This window comes from Melanotaenia boesemani, chromosome 9, assembly GCF_017639745.1.
Source record: "Melanotaenia boesemani isolate fMelBoe1 chromosome 9, fMelBoe1.pri, whole genome shotgun sequence".
Lineage (NCBI taxonomy): Eukaryota > Metazoa > Chordata > Actinopteri > Atheriniformes > Melanotaeniidae > Melanotaenia > Melanotaenia boesemani.
The window spans coordinates 34,388,155-34,404,262 of NC_055690.1; the positions used below are offsets into that span (position 1 = coordinate 34,388,155).

The 16,108-nt window shown below is 41.5% G+C and overlaps 1 long non-coding RNA gene across 1 annotated transcript in view; it reads left to right on the forward strand.

The window, feature by feature from the left end:
• The first annotated feature begins 4,237 nt into the window (after positions 1–4,237).
• Positions 4,238–16,108, forward strand: part of LOC121646076 — a 314,450-nt gene continuing 302,579 nt past the window's right edge. The window contains exon 1 of the long non-coding RNA XR_006011554.1: positions 4,238–5,217. This is a non-coding gene — a long non-coding RNA (uncharacterized LOC121646076). The remainder of the gene's footprint in view (positions 5,218–16,108) is intronic.

Here is a 16,108-nt window from a genome sequence, read left to right on the forward strand (position 1 = left end):
TACCAAAGTTTCATCCTCTGTCCACCTGCTTATTTAGTTGGATTTTATTTGCATCCTGTTAATTATGGAAATGAAACGACATGAGTAAAATGGGCTTTTTGCCCTGTTTCTTAAGAACTTACAGGTTTTCTGCAGAGATTAAATGGGAGGGAGACAAATTGATCCCTCGAAAGGGGGGGGGGGGTCTCTACCAAACTGGAACCCACAAAAAAAAATAAGGAAAAAATTGAAAAAAGTGTAAAATTAATTTAGAAAAATAAATAAAATCAAATTAACCAGGGAAATAACTTTATGAAAATAAACTAAGAAAGAAATTAATAAAATACAAATAAATGTAAAAGAAGGAAATCAGTTTAATACAGTTGTAATTACAATTGTGTACAATACAACATACCTTCTGGGTTCGGTGGCGGCTCATTGGCTGTGGTCCCTGTATGGCCTGGTCGTGGGGGTGGCCTCTCTTGGCCTGTCTTGCCCTGGGGGACCTCCCGGGGAGCGGTGGTGCCTAATGCCACTAGAGGCTCAACATCCAGAGGGAAGTTCGCTTGCTTGGGGTTCACTGTCCTCTGGTCCCCCTGGGGTGTCCCCCACGGGGCATGGTGGGTGGGTTATGTGTGACGTGACTGTGTGATGGTGGGTGCTTGTGGGTACGGCACAGGGGAGGGTGTGAGTGTGGGGTTATATGGGGTGCAGATTGGAGTAGGTGGAGGGTGGGAGGAGGGGGTCGATGGCGCCCTGGTTCCCGAGGTGTGCGGCTGGAACATTGGGGTGTGTGCTGGCCTACGCCGGGTGGTTGTTGGGGGGAGGGGCTGGTCCTCCTAGGCATGGTGCAGGCCCTCTGCCTTTGGGGGGTGGGGCGACCGCCTCTGGGCTCCTGGGGCCCTGGGCCCTTCCCTTGGGTTGCCCTGGGTGACCGGTTCCTGGCGGGGCTGGCGGCTGCTGATCTTGGCCCACTGGGCCCACTGCCCTGGTCTGCCTCTGACCTCCATAGAGGCGTGGTCGCATTTGCATGATCTCACTCACCACTTTTCATCACTGATCACTCCTCTTCCTCATGCTCTGCATGCTGACACAGTCACTGAGTTGTCCAGTGGGTTTTTATACTAAGAGAAAATTCTTTTTTTTTTTTTTCCTGTGAGTTAGTATCTAGTCGCTGTTATGCTACTTTCATGATATGTCTTTTTAATTTGGTTATTATTTAAAAACTCTTAATGATTAGCAGCTCTGTTTTTTTTTTTGTTTTTTTTGCTGTTGGTTTTTTTTTTGGTGTTTGTTTTTTTGTAAAAGTTGTAGGAAATTTTCTGGTGTGTTCATGTACAGGTGTAACAGTTTGTTGTCTGGTGATGGTGTGGATTGAAGGGTCGTTTCCTTCTCTCTGTGATCTTTTTGTCTCCTTTCTTCTTTCCCTTTTGCATCTTCTTGCTATTTTCCATCTTTTTCTGTCCCCTCCAGTCAGGTCCAGCAAGATTACATAAATTCTGTGATTCAAAGTAAATAAATAAATAAATGAATCAGATTATCAAGAGGAGCCTTACCCATAGGCCTCCCCTTGGCAGAGCAAATTTGTTCAGCACGATACAGCAACCAGATTATCATTTTGCTGCTATGATGCTGGACAGGACAAGTTAAAAAAAATAAGAAAAAAAATTGTGTACAATACAGCCTTGTGAAATATTAATGAGCAGTCAAGTTCTTACCTGGAGTCCATTCCAAGTCTGGACAGTTTGGAGTGAATCAGCTACTCAGTGAAGCTTTTGCTCATTTAAACTAACTAAATAAATGCAATATAAAGTAAATCCATGTCATGTGCATGTGACAGTTAGCCGTTAGCTGGCTAACCTGCTAGTTAGCTGCTGATCAGCCATTTTTTTTTCTGCCAATTTATTTGGAAAATACCGACTTTCAGACAGTTTAAAAATGAATCACTTTTTCTATTTATAACTTTTACCAAAAGAATGTTTCAACATGTCTGACAACATATAGATGTGGGTGGGGTAATGGGGAACTACCAGAAACTCTCAAAGTTGGTCCTTGTTGGTCTTCAGCCTCATGATTGTCGGTTCTCAGATCCTTTTTCTTCATTTTGACTTCTTTCCTATCAAACTATTTGCTACAGAATAAATGTACTTGATTGATGACTAAGTTTGGGAATATATTTGCAGTTAAGGACACATGTTCTTTCATTGTCTCTTTAACTTCTCAGATGAAGAGTCTGTGCCTCATCCTAAGATTAACCAACCCTACAAACCAACCCTACCCAACCCCCCAGTTGGGCAGGGTTGGCTTGTACTCATTTAAAGACATGATCCGGGACTGAGTTTCACCAGTTTGATATCTGCTGGAATGATGGGTTTATTGGTGGATGGTTTAGTTCAGTTGAGTTCAGTTTATTTGCCATTTGCAGTATAGAAAAACCACATTGGAAAACAGTTACAAGAATCTTAAGCATTGTCCACATATAAACAGACGAAACATGAAAAACACAAGCCTAAATAGACACACATGGATAGATCATAAGAACACATAGATACCAGTAATATAATAAAACAACAAAACACTGTATAAATAAGTAGCAAGTCTGAAGTTTAGTCTGAAATAACAGGGTAAGTAAAGTAACAGATCAAATATTTCTGTATTAACAAATGAAAAAGGAATGAATACTTAATCCTTACCATGTAACTCTGTCAGTCCCACATCTGAGATATCAGTCAGTCCAGTTAGGAAGTGACACTGAGTGTGAACCAGTTTCACTTGCTGTTGTACAAGTGGAACAGACAACAGGTGGAAATGAGAGGCAGCGAGACAACCCCTCATCATCACACCCCATCCTACCAAATCAAATTCTAGCTCCTCCTGTACCTTTTTAAGGCCATCCATAATATCATGCCTCCATATTTTCTGATAACCTCCAAATTACCACCCTATCCTGCTCCATTAGATCTTCCTGTTCCACCCACCTCGCTGTGCCTTACATCTGCCTCAGCACCACCAGGAGTAGAGCTTTCAGCCACTCTGCTCCACAGCTGTGGAGCTCTACCACCAGACAGAAACACAGATACTCTCCCTGTTTTCTATTCCAGTCTGAAACCCCACCTGCTAAAGACTGCCTACTTATTGTAACCATTATAGATACAAATGCACTGCTGTTCATTTCTTTTATTGTATGTTAATTACCTTTTCTTTCTTAATGTTGTAAAATGTCTCTGAGCTTTGAAAAGAAGTGAAGTCAAATTTATACATTATTTTAATTACTGCCAACCATATTTAGTTTCATTGTTTTGTGCAGGTTCTCAGAAATGAACGCTATGCATTCATAAGCTGCAATATGTAAGTAACCAGTAGGGGGCAGTGTGGACCAAGTTGACTGGACGTAAGATCTCTGGGTCCTTGGCTGTGAAAATTATGGGAATTTTCTGCTTAGCAGTTTTGTCCACCACCAGTGTCCTGAGACTAATTTCATTATAAATGGTACGTTTTCTTTCCACCTAAAAAATTCAGCCGCTCTACCCAGTCTGAGTTTACTAATACGCCCCCTAGTGGGATTCTCTGGTAACATGCATAGTACACAAGCATAATGAGACTAAAATTGACCAAGTATGACGGGTAAAATTTGATAAAGCTAGATGGTTTGGCTATACAAAATAAAACTAATGACATTTTAATTCATAAACCTTTTCCCTAAAGATTTTTCATTTTGTCATAGTAGTACTTTTTATTTTACTAAAGGAAAATTTTTGTCAGGTGGAGCTTCGGATCAAATGCCTTTCATCTAAAACTAACTCATGGCTTCAGACAAGTCATCATGGCGAAGCTTGATTAAGGAGCTGAGAGTGGACTGGATGGAGAGAGAAAAAAACAGGATTGAAAGAACTCTACCTGTCTCTTTTCTTCTCAGGTGAGCTGGTCCTGACGCAATAATGAGCTGCCCTGTGAGACATGTTTTTTTCCCCTCAGTAGAACAGTTGGATGCTGTTGATTTTAAGCGTGGATAAAAACATTTAGGTACATGGACGTGTTGTGTGCAAATCCAACTTAGATGTTTTATTTTTTAATCCATTAAAATATAGTGAATGGTTTCAAATCGCCATCTTCCATCCTATCAGAACTGCTGATTGAAGACGGATGGATGATAGACACTCCATGGGTGTGTCTTCTGCTATTTCAATTCCTCTCTCACACTTTCTCCCTCCTGCCCCCACCCCCTCCGCCTTCAGCTATCTTCATGCGCCCACAGCCGCCTCCAACCGGCAGGATGCACGCGCAGGTTTTTACTGGCTGAATCTTAAACTTTACCGTCTGTTTCTTTTTTAAATAGAACATAAAAAATTTCCGCATCTGAAGGGACGGATCGGATTGTACGAAGAGGAACGGGGCGGAGGATTAAACCGGACCAAGGAGGAAATCTGACCGGGAAAGGGACGCTGCGAAGCCTCGACGAGGATTGTCACGTTCAGCCTCAGCAAGCTGATCCCCCCCCCTCTAAAAATAGGCGACTTTCGGCACGCGGAGCGCGCCGCTGGTCTGCGGAACGTCCGCGAACCTGAAGCGGACATCTCAGCTTGTTGAAAGTTGAGCTTCAGCCATTGGCACAAGATTGATGCTCCTCAGCTGCGCATTTAACCCCCTAAAATATTCACGGATGCACGTTGGATTATCAGTTCGTGTGATTGATTACATCTGCGTTAGTGGGGATGGACACCGCCCGGACCAGTTTCTGGGCTTGACAGGAGGATTTTACCTTTGTAATCCCCCTTTTTCTACTCCAGCTTCCATCCCTGCATCCAGACGCATTACCGGATTGTTCTGAAAGTGCATTTGTGGCCCTTTCTGGATAAGTAGCTGCATTTTGGGACCGTTCAAAGCCTCGTAAACGGATACCTGGTTGAGAGAAACAGTTTTCTGCTCAAGGACACCTTCCCTGTTGGCGGATGTAGTTGTTGGTTGAAGCCTGTTTGGGTTTCGGAGTGCATACACCGGGGCAGCGCGCGGACACCACTTTTCTCTCTGCGGGAACTCGGCTCAGCTGAAGCGACGTTTGCATGCACGGATGACACGAGCTTGCTTTAATGCGTTCCAGGAGTGGCGTTAATTGGGCGAGTGATACATTATTTGGAGTTTTGACCCCTTCATCCATCCACCCTTCTGGATTTAGGATGTATCCGCACATAGATGCTTTTCTAGGATCTGCGTGGTGAGACAACCGGCACCAGATTGCAGGTTCGCCCTTTTTCTTCTTCACGCTTACACACACACACACACACACACACACACACACACACACACACACACACACACACACACACACACACACAGAAAGACTCAAAAGATCACCCATCTCCTTTGTGGATGGGGGATACTCACGCAGGAGAGGGCACCTAGAATTGGAATAATCGGCTGAACTCGATCGCCTGGTTGTAAAGCCTCTGTGTGTGTGTGTGTGTGTGTGTGTGTGTGTGTGTGTGTGTGTGTGTGTGTGTGTGTGTGTGTGTGTTTTTTTTTTTTTTGGGGGGGGGGGGTCTCATTGTGTTTTAACTCGTGCATTAGTGGGAGCGCAAGAAGAGTTGTTTTTTTTCTTATTTAGAGAAAACTGACAGAAGAGAAGAGGAGCTGCAGATCGATGAAGGTGAGGCAGATTGATCGGCTGTTAATAATGCAGGGTGTGTGAGATGGTGGAGGATGCTCAGTGGGACCGAGTTCTGCAGGGTTTGCTTTGCCAGGGGAGATGCCGGCTCTTTGAGGTGCCAGCAATAGTTTTATTCTTAGTTACCTGAAAATGAATCATCACTGCAATCTGATTAAACTTAGCCCGTGCAGTGTTTAATTGTTCTATTGGCCCCCGTATTGGCACCGAAAGTATTTCTTGTTGTTATTTCAGGCGGCAGACGATTTCTGTACCCCCCCCCCCCCCCCTAAAAAAAAAAAAGGATGCACTGTTCCGCGAACTCTGATTCAGAAATGGTTATCTTTTGCCTTGCATTTCTTCACTCCTGTGCACAATGATGCATTGGTCAGGGTGGCTGTATGGGAATGTGAGCATGTGTTCATGGAAAGACGCGTTCTTTTGCACGCGTTTGATTGTGTGTGTGTGTGTGTGTGTGTGTGAGAGAGAGAGAGAGAGAGAGAGAGAGAGAGAGAGCTCAGTAATGGAACCCATTTTGGGACTTTTCTATCTCGCTTTCTCCCTGAATCTGCCTCACTTTGTTTCTAAAGCTGCCTCATCATGCCGCTCTGGCTGACTGGCATTACAGACACATCTATTATGCAGAAGGCTAGAAGATGAGAAGACAGGAAGGGAGGGGAGACTGAAAGGGAAAGAAAAAGTGGTGGCTTGGACAAAGGGAAGAAATGAAACGATGGCAGAGGACAGGAGGTGGAATTGGACAGGACTAGTGAGCTTAATCATGGATAAGTTAGAGGACAACGAGGTGTGGAGACGAGGTAGAAGAGATCATGATGAATAGGAAGCAAAGCATGATTTCACCATATCACTGTATGTGACCATTCATTGTGCAAGCATCCCAGTAAAATCAAAGTTCAGTAAGTTCTATTCTTCATGAACTGACTGAGCAATAGAAATAACAGGAACACAACAGGTCAGAGAGGCTGTTTGGTTACAAACACTGAAGCTAGATAGTATTATGAACAAGGGACAGCTCCACACAGAGAGCTTCCATTCATCAAAGATCTGACAGGGCTGTCTAAAAATATCTTCAGAGATCAGAGAATCTGCTGTGCTTCTTGTATAGCTTTAGATAACCTGATAGAGTGCTCTGATTCTCAGCAAGGAGAAGCTGGATGCAGCGTTGTGACATGGACTCATAGTTTCAACACCATGGACAACTCAGATGTAACTTATGTAGCAGTACCATGGACCGCTCAGGTGTGACATATAGAATAGCACCATGGACAGCTCAGGTGTGACATATGGAGTAGCACCATGGACAGCTCAGATGTGACTTGTGTAGCAGCACCATGGACAGCTCAGATGTAACTTATGTAGCAGTACCATGGACAGCTCAAGTGTGACATATAGAGTAGCCCCATGGACAGCTCAGGTGTGACTTGTGTAGCAGCACCATGGACAGCTCAGATGTAACTTATGTAGCAGTACCATGGACAGCTCAAGTGTGACATATAGAGTAGCCCCATGGACAGCTCAGGTGTGACTTGTGTAGCAGCACCATGGACAGCTCAGATGTGACTTGTGTAGCAGCACCATGGACAGCTCAGGTGTAACTTATGGAGCAGTACCATGGACAGCTCAGGTGTAACTTATGGAGCAGTACCATGGACAGCTCAGGTGTGACTTATGTAGCAGCACCATGGACAGCTCAGGTGTGACTTATGGAGCAGCACCATGGACAGCTCAGGTGTGACTTATGTAGCAGCACCATGGACAGCTCAGGTGTGACTTGTGTAGCAGCACCATGGACAGCTCAGGTGTAACTTATGGAGCAGTACCATGGACAGCTCAGGTGTAACTTATGGAGCAGTACCATGGACAGCTCAGGTGTGACTTATGGAGCAGTACCATGGACAGCTCAGGTGTGACATATAGCGTAGCACCATGGGCAGCTCAGGTGTGACTTATGGAGCAGTACCAATAAAGTTCTCTGATGTGAAAATCTGGATCTCTGAGATTTTCAAGATCCAACTGAGTTTGGTCACTAAGATCTTTATGGAGAATAATTTGCAGGTAAAGATTAAAGAACAAGAAAAAAATCTCAGGACAACGATCCATGGGATTATCAGAAACAGCCAGATCCATAAAGATGTAAAAACGATGGGATTAAAAAAAAAAATGGGGAAGTGTTTTGTTTTGTATTTTTTTTTTTTTTTTGTTTGTTTTGTTTTTTTTTAATATATAAACTTGTCTTTTGAAGCTTTGTAGCAAACAGAATGATGGCTGCTGTGTTATGCTGAACAAATTTGCTTCACCAAGAGGAGCTTTATAGGTATAAAGCTTGATAATTTCATTTCTTTATATATTTAAATATATTGTTTTATATATTTATTTGGTATTATGGAATTCATCTAATCTTGCTGGACTTGACTGGAGGGGGACGTTTTTGAGGCAGCAGACTACCTCTACACCTCAAACCTGAGTCCTATTTAACTAAATGAAGTTCATATGTTGTGCTATGACCTTGATGGTTTCAGGAACAAAAAGAGTATTTTTTCAGAAGTTGTGGTAGGTTCCAAACCTTTGAAAGAGATCTATGGCTGAGAGAAATTTAAAGAAAACCAAGTTTGAAAAAAATCCAGAAGTTTAAAGTTTTAAAAGAATTTAGGGAAGCTGTCATAAACCGTGGACGTGAGGACCAAAATGCAGGCTCAAGAGGCGGGAGGCAAACTGGTGTAGGCAAAAGGTTTTAGTGACAAAACTAAACTTACAAACTCAAAAGACTATGGTGGGGGAAAAAAACAAAAAACAAAAACTGGCATGGCAAAGCAAATAATAAACTGGTAAGGGAGGAACTGAAACCAATGGCTTAAATACAATGAGGAACTATTGAGGCACAGATGAAGTGAAGGAGCTAATTAACCAGGTGAACTAATGAGCAGAAACCAGAAAACAGAGAACATGACCCTAAACAAGAAACCAAGAACATAAAACATGATTCTGCCATTTCTTATGTTGGGTTTGATTATTTTTGCATCAAACTTTCTAATCCAAGGACAAAGACCGATGAATTGATGTGGAGATTGCATCTTATACAGGGACCTAGGACAAAGTATAAAAGGGACAACATGGCAGTTGTATAAACAGAATTCATGCTAAAAAAGAGTCAAAGCAATCTAAGGGAGATGATGGTTGATGTGTAAATGAAGTTAAAATCATGTGTGCTGATCAGTGGTGACTTCATTTCCCCTTAGCAGTGAAAGAGACGGCACATCTCCACCTCCACAAGCTCCTCTTCCATTTGTTTTCCATCTTTTCTCAGCTCTGACACACTTCGTGGTGTACTTCCTCTTCTCAGACTAACAAAATGCTCTGCAAACATGTCTATGGAAACATCTGCAAACATAAATATAAAAGCATTATATGCGGCAGGATTTTTTTTTTTTTAATTCTGCTTGTTGTTCTGTTCTCTGTCCAGATGATCCCACCCGCTTTAATAATGAGGTCCTGGTTCTGGGGAGGATCCATCCCTCCACCAGACCTGTTGTCACTGATCTTCAGTCCAGTTCTTGGGTCATGTGACCTACCTCAGCCTTTTTCTCCTTGTTTCCCTTCCTTAAGAATGGCCACATTTCCATGGAGACCATTTCTGAAGAGGCTTCAGCCAACAGTAGATGGATCTGCTGAAGGTCCAGTTGCATTAAGACCTGGTTAAGGTCTTTTGATGGATTTGTTCCTATTTTCTTCTGGATATCACTTTCAGATACTGTATCTGCTGTAGATGTTTTTTCTTTAGCCCTGACTCTTTTTCTTTTGCCTGATTAATTCTTTAGGAATCACCCTGTTGCTGCTAAAATCCTACTTTCTGTTTAACTGTTTTGTCTGTATTTCACAGATGCAATTATTATAATAATAATTAAATAAATACATAATTATTATAATTATGGCAACAAATTGCAAAGAGCCAAAAGATCCAATCTAAAATCAGTTCTTTGTTGGTTCATCACTTGAGTTGAGAGGCATTTTATTCTTGAATGATTCATAGATTAGAGTTGAGTGGTAAAACTTTTCTGAAAGCTGGAGAACTGGTGCTCTTCTTTAAAAATTAAGAGAAATGTAAAGAAACAAACATTGGATCAGGACTTCTGTGGATAATAATGTAGGTTTGCAGTTCGTGTCCATCAAAGCAGAGAAAAATCAGATTCCATGAGAAGTGAGACCGATTAATGACCATAAATAAGGTTTTAATCAAAGCCTCATTTAAGAGCCATGCTGCATTTAATTTTATCTTCTAGTTTAATTTAGCCCTTGGAATATTTTAAATCTGAGCTAAAAGCCGGCAGGGTTATTTATTCCCTGTAAGGAATTGTTATGTAACCGAGCAGGTAAGGGACCGTCGCACATATCCAAATCGTAATGATTTACATTGTTGTGGGAATTGTGCATCCTGTCTGAGAGAAGAATTAATCTCTTGCTTAATCTCCCAACCCAGCGTTATACCCCCAATCCCTCCATCCATTCAACCATCTGTTTCCTCATCCATCTGTCCATCCAGCCAGGCAGCCCACTTTCCTTGTCTGAACTCGCGCAGTGATTCTTTCTTACCCTCTTTCTTTTTCTGCCCTGTTGTGAGCATCCTGCAGGTTTGTTTTCTACTTTGTATGTTACATTTAAATGGAACCCTATGACAGCCATCTGTGCTTGAAGCTCCTCTTCAGCAGCAAAATTTCCTTTACACTCCCATTGGCTTTAGAAAGGGTGCAGGAGGTGTTTGCTGTTATCCATTTGCCACGTTGAGCCATTGCAGCAGGTCCACTTTAACCACCACTTCGACAGAAATAGCAACTGAGATTAAAGACATATCAGAGACTGTCTTTAAAAGAGAAATCTAGTGTGTATTTATCTTAATTCTTCCTGATTTTAGTACAGTTTCTGAATAATGAGCACTAACTTGGTGGGAGTATGTGGCTAGTTTAAAGGATGAAACGGGTGAGCACCAAATATCACAGCATTCAGCAGCAATTGAAGGCAACATGTTTAAGTTTAGATCATTTTCTAAACTCATATTGATAAATAATAGTCACAAATATCAATTTAATTCCTACAGCACATTTACTGCAACCCAAGTTGCCTAGTGTGTTGTGATAAAACAATGGGCAATACCAAACGTAAAATCATGATAAAGCATAAATGTTGAGCTCAACCATGTTTAAAAGCCAGTTCAGATTTGAGTCTTACTGTAAGTAGTGACTTAAAACCAGAAAGTGTCTGAGCAGCTCTGAAGTGAAGGGAGAGACTAAGACATAGTTTAGGAGCAGCCACTTAAATCTATCCCCCTGGATTTAATCATGACTTTTGGAAGACCTGATGGAAGACCTCAGAGCTCTAACGGGAGCATGCTGGTGCAGCAGCTCTGACAAAGAAGATGGAAATTAACAATTTAGAGCTTTAAAAACAAGTAATAAAATCTTAAACTGAATCCTAAAACTAACAGGACGCCAGAGAAGAGCAGGAGCGCAGGGGTCATGCGATCATGTCGTCTCCTCCCAGTCAATAAATGAGCAGCTTCGTTTGAGCAGTTCTAGTTGAGACATAAGTAGATGTTTTTTTTTTGTTTTTTTTTAAGGCTTGGATTTTCCATGACACTGGAAATGGGGAAGAAAGAAAAAATGACCACAGAGCTAATCTGCTGTTCTACTTGAAAAGAGTCTTCAATAATGACTCCAAGGTTTCTAGTATGGGGCTGATTGTAAAAGGTAAAAGGTAAGCGGACCAAGGGTGACAGCAGCATCATTGAGTAGCTCAGGTTTACCAAAAAATTATTATGTATTACAGCGGTTCTGGTCTACTGTCTGTCGGTGGTTGTACATTGGATCCTGGTTAGGCTAGGTCCACATTGGTAGCTGTTTGGCTGCTGATACTGGGTCTGGTGTCTGTCTCCACCTGATCTGTGTCCTTTTTTACAAAAAAGTCAGAAATGTCTCCCTGTCTCTTCATTCTTATAGCTTTCTCTACAAAATCAGACTGATTACATGATATATTTCTCCATGTTTTCATGCTTTAGCTGCTTTAAAACCAACTAGCACCCTTGCGCAGAGAGCTATGATGTTGGGCCCAGCTTTGTACTTCTAGCAAAACATAGACAAATTTGTGAAAGTATGGACAAATTATGATGAATCAATAACAGCTAGTGCAACAACCCCAGAGAGATCAATGTGAAGAGGGACGAGTGTGAAGAGGGACCAGTATGTCGTTTGTCTCAAAATATCAGCATCTGACGATATGAAGTTACGCCACGTGGGAACTTCTCATCCTGACAAAGAAAAGCCTGTCGATTACTTCAGAAATAATTTACTCATTTGTCCATCAAACGCTCGGCTCATAGAGTATAAAAATCCTCCTGTAGCAAAGAAATGAATACTTCCCAGGGCTACTGACATAGCTTCCACTGAAGTAGAAGCCAATGAACTAAAAAAAAGCAACTCTTTCCCTGCTAGACAGAACTATTATACAGCACATTTCTTCCTACGTTTCACAGTGTTGGAATGTGCTTGGTAGTGGGGTGGGTGGGAAATAAGGCCTTGACATTGACATTATCAATGAAAAGGGGGCTCTGCAGAAAAAAAGTTGTGGGACCACTGCTTGAATCTAACAAAACCAGCATTCACCAAACCACAGCAAGAAAGTATTTTAGGTTAGACTACCTGTGACATGTTTCTCAGGTTAGATGCTTGGGCAGAAACAGGAGATGCTGCTTTCAAGAAGAGCATGATTTGTTTGCAGAATTCTTATGCTCCACTGCATGCAAACCAAGTGGACCATGTGGTTTCCCTGTGCAGGTATTAAAGATGACACCCCCCTCACCCGACCTAAACCTTGTTGAGAACTTGTGGGTCCACATCCCTGCGCAGTGTCTAAGAGGCTGTGCTGGATGCTGCAAAAAAGTTAATCGTCAGCAGATCAAGAAAGTAGGAAAATAGTCACTTTTCATTAAGTTGCATCATAATTCTGCAGACTAATCTGTGGAGTTTATAGAAGTTTTTCAATGAATCTGCAAGACTAACACTTCCGTAGCTGTGGGAGTCATTTAAAGGAAGAATTACAGCTCTGGGCAAAAAATAAACCCAGCAGCCTCCCTCACCAGCTGCAAATACTGAGATGGGTGTTAATGAATTCTCCTCTTCCTCACCTCTTCTCCTCAGTTTCTCGCCTGTCTATTTATCGTCCATTTTTTGCTCAAAACATTGTGATTTAAGCTCCTCAAAATAGAGCACATGAGTGACCTACATTTCTGTCCAAGTACTGCAGCTCTGTTTCTCCATCAGGCTAATGGAAAAAGTTACAGCTGCGTAAAAATGTTTGTCTCAAACTGAAGCCGAAACCCAAAAGGCTTGTTTATGTTTAGAGTATAATAAGGATGCATTTTGTCGAGGAACAAGGTTTATTTTATGAAAAAGTGAACTCAAAATCCAGCCATAAAACATCTGAGATGCATATTTGCTGCATTTTCTGTGACCTGCTCACTCCAGTTTGAGTTACTCACATAACGGAGCTGTGGTTTGTTTTTCTGCTACATCAGCTGGATTTACTCAGCCGGTAATGGTCTGTGCATTGACGTAGCAGAAAAATGGTGGTTCTTATCAAATTACTTGCAGATCCAAACTTATTTACAGTATTTTCTTTGGAGAGGAAGACAAACCTGACCAGATGAACATCAGAACAAACAAACACCAACTAGAAGAACTTAATCAGTGTACTCGACCTTCATCTGTTGAAGGGTTGGGTGACGTTATTGGTACAGATGTTGGTCAATGCAAAAAGAGCTATTGTTCTTAAAATGTGTAACACAGCTGGTACTCCTGCGCCGTCTAGTGGCACCCTGAAGAATTTTCCAGTATCAACCAATTAGAAATTACAGAGAATATGTTAAAGATAAATATATTTTTTGCATTATCAAATAAAAACTCCAGTTTTTGTGGGTCAAATTTCATACAAAACTATGCGTTTCAGATCTGCACTTTCCAACGAACAGCAGCGATTTCAATGACTTGTTTTTGCTGCTTTGATGTGAACATGCTATATTATTTGATCATGTCACAGATTCAAAGATAAGGCCGCTGCCTAATCTGTTAATTCACTTCTCTTCACTCAATGTCATTAACTCTGTGTGGCCAATGGACACACTGGCATATCCAAATTGCTTGACCTATTTTAGATGACACAGCCAGGCAGCATCTCTGTTCCGACTTCTGTCAATAGGGAGGACTTAGAAACTGTAAACCAGTTTGTAAAATGTGCTGATAGGCTTAAATAAATCCAGAGTTGTGATAAAAAATGTACAGCATACTACTTCTGTGTATATTACCATTACATTTGGTGCAGGAAAAACAGATGATTCTTAGAAAAGTGCTGCAATCAGGACAATAAGCCTAAAAACAATAAAACCTCCATTTCTATTGGTGGAAAAAAGAACTAAATAAACCTTAAAAAAATAAACAAATAAAAATAAAAAATAAAAATCATATGACAGCATGAGACATTTGGTTTCTGTTTTGGATTGACCAAAATCCACCAGAAGCAGAGTGAAGTGCTGCCTCCTGGTGGACAGGAGGACTAACAGACCCTGGAAAAGTCCAGCCTGTGATGTCCTCTGTCTTCAAGTGGAGAGGAACAGTTTCTTAAAGTGAAGCAAATAATTTGTGGCATGTTATTGTGACTGTTTAGTAAATAGTTGTACAAGAAAAACACCTTTGCTGACTTTGGGACTTTGCTGCATGTTAATGTAAATAGTTGTTTATAACTTTGTAGGCTAAATGTGTACATTAGTTAGATGTACCACATCATATGATGCACATCTGACGCCGTCCAAAGCACCAACATAATTATTCTGCAGCATGCAAATTTTGGGCTGAGTTTATTGCACCTGCATATTTTAATAAATGTCTTAAAACCTTTTGAAATGATGTGGTAAAGCTGTCATACACCAGTTAAATTCTGACTATGTTAAAGTTGAATAACAAGGAATGATAAATGTACCAGTTAATGATGGCAGAGTTGTAACATTTAGTGGGATTTAACCCAGACAATGTTTTCCATGTCAGACTAATCCATTTTCATGTAAACTCTGGCACATCGGTGTATAGGTTCATTTTCTCGTCCATTTCTAGAAAACTTTGAGACAGCATTGCTTTTAACACCAGAGAAAGACAAACTGCTAAAAGACCCTTAAGAGGAGCTTCTGTAGAGCTGGGCTTTACTAGCATGAAGCAGGTAGAAATTGGTTTTTACTTCAGTGGTGGTGATGTTTGACGGGAGACCGCTGCGTTTCTGGGCGGTGCATTGTAGAGCCCTGACATTCAGCCAGGCGTGGCCAGTGTGGCAGGGTTATAAATGATAGGGTTGGCTATTCTGACCCACTGTGTTCACTACTGGTGTGTTCCAGCTTTAATTTAACCAACTTGGCTCGGGAGTAAAGAGGTGCAGATCATTGAGCAAAAGCTCTGTGATATTTGGCTGTTTTCCTTGTAAACTCTTCCTCATCTTTGGATGAAACATGGGTCTGATTCAAGCTGTTGTCCTCCTCTGAAGGAGTTTTTGTTGCAAACTGCATTAAAGTGCAGAAAGTTGAGGTTAGATGGTCACATGGTTAAAAGAATCTCAGTAAAAAAAATAATTTAATGGAAAATAATTTTCTTTTTGCCGCCCTGTGACCAGAATGAGCTTCCATGTCTGATGTGACAAATAAGTGGAAAAATAAAAACTTATCAGGTTTAAATTGCATGAGTAGGCGTGGTGAAGACCCCAGAGAACCGGCAGTGTTGGACACCTGATGAACTCAGTGAAGATGTCAGCTTGCTAACCTCAGCAGGACGGTGATCACATCTCACTCTTTGTTTCCACGCCAACGTCCATCACTCTAAAACCAAATATACCCATTTTTCTGTCTTTACCCCATCGTTTTCCATTCGCACCCATCGTCCTCCTTTTGTTGCTTCGTAACTTCTGCTTGTCACAATCCCTCTGTCTCTGCTTCTTTTTCAACTTGAAGGTCATGTCTGACAACTCGCTGATGGATGACACAGGCCCATTTTATGAGAAGCTAAGATATTAAATTTGTGTTGGATGGAGTAAGAACTCTTATCAGGGAGGAAAAGATGACTGCGTGGGTGAGGTTGGCCTCATCACTTAAAATGAAAATTCTTCTGGAAAATGGTGACATTAACCAAAAAAATGCTAAATATTTTCTGCTTCTAGTCGCTGAAATGTGAGAATCTGTAAGTTTCCTCTGCATTAGACGGATGTCAAGATACCAGATGAAGACGGGGCATTGTGTTTATGATTTTATGCTTTGTCACAGAGTTCAAACTGTACCTGCTGATTCAGGTCTGTTTGTCTGTCATGTACTGTTAAGGCTCTGCATCTCCTTCTGAATCATCTGGAGTCTCCCAAAGGCCAAAGGGTGTGTGTGTGTGTGTGTGTGTGTGC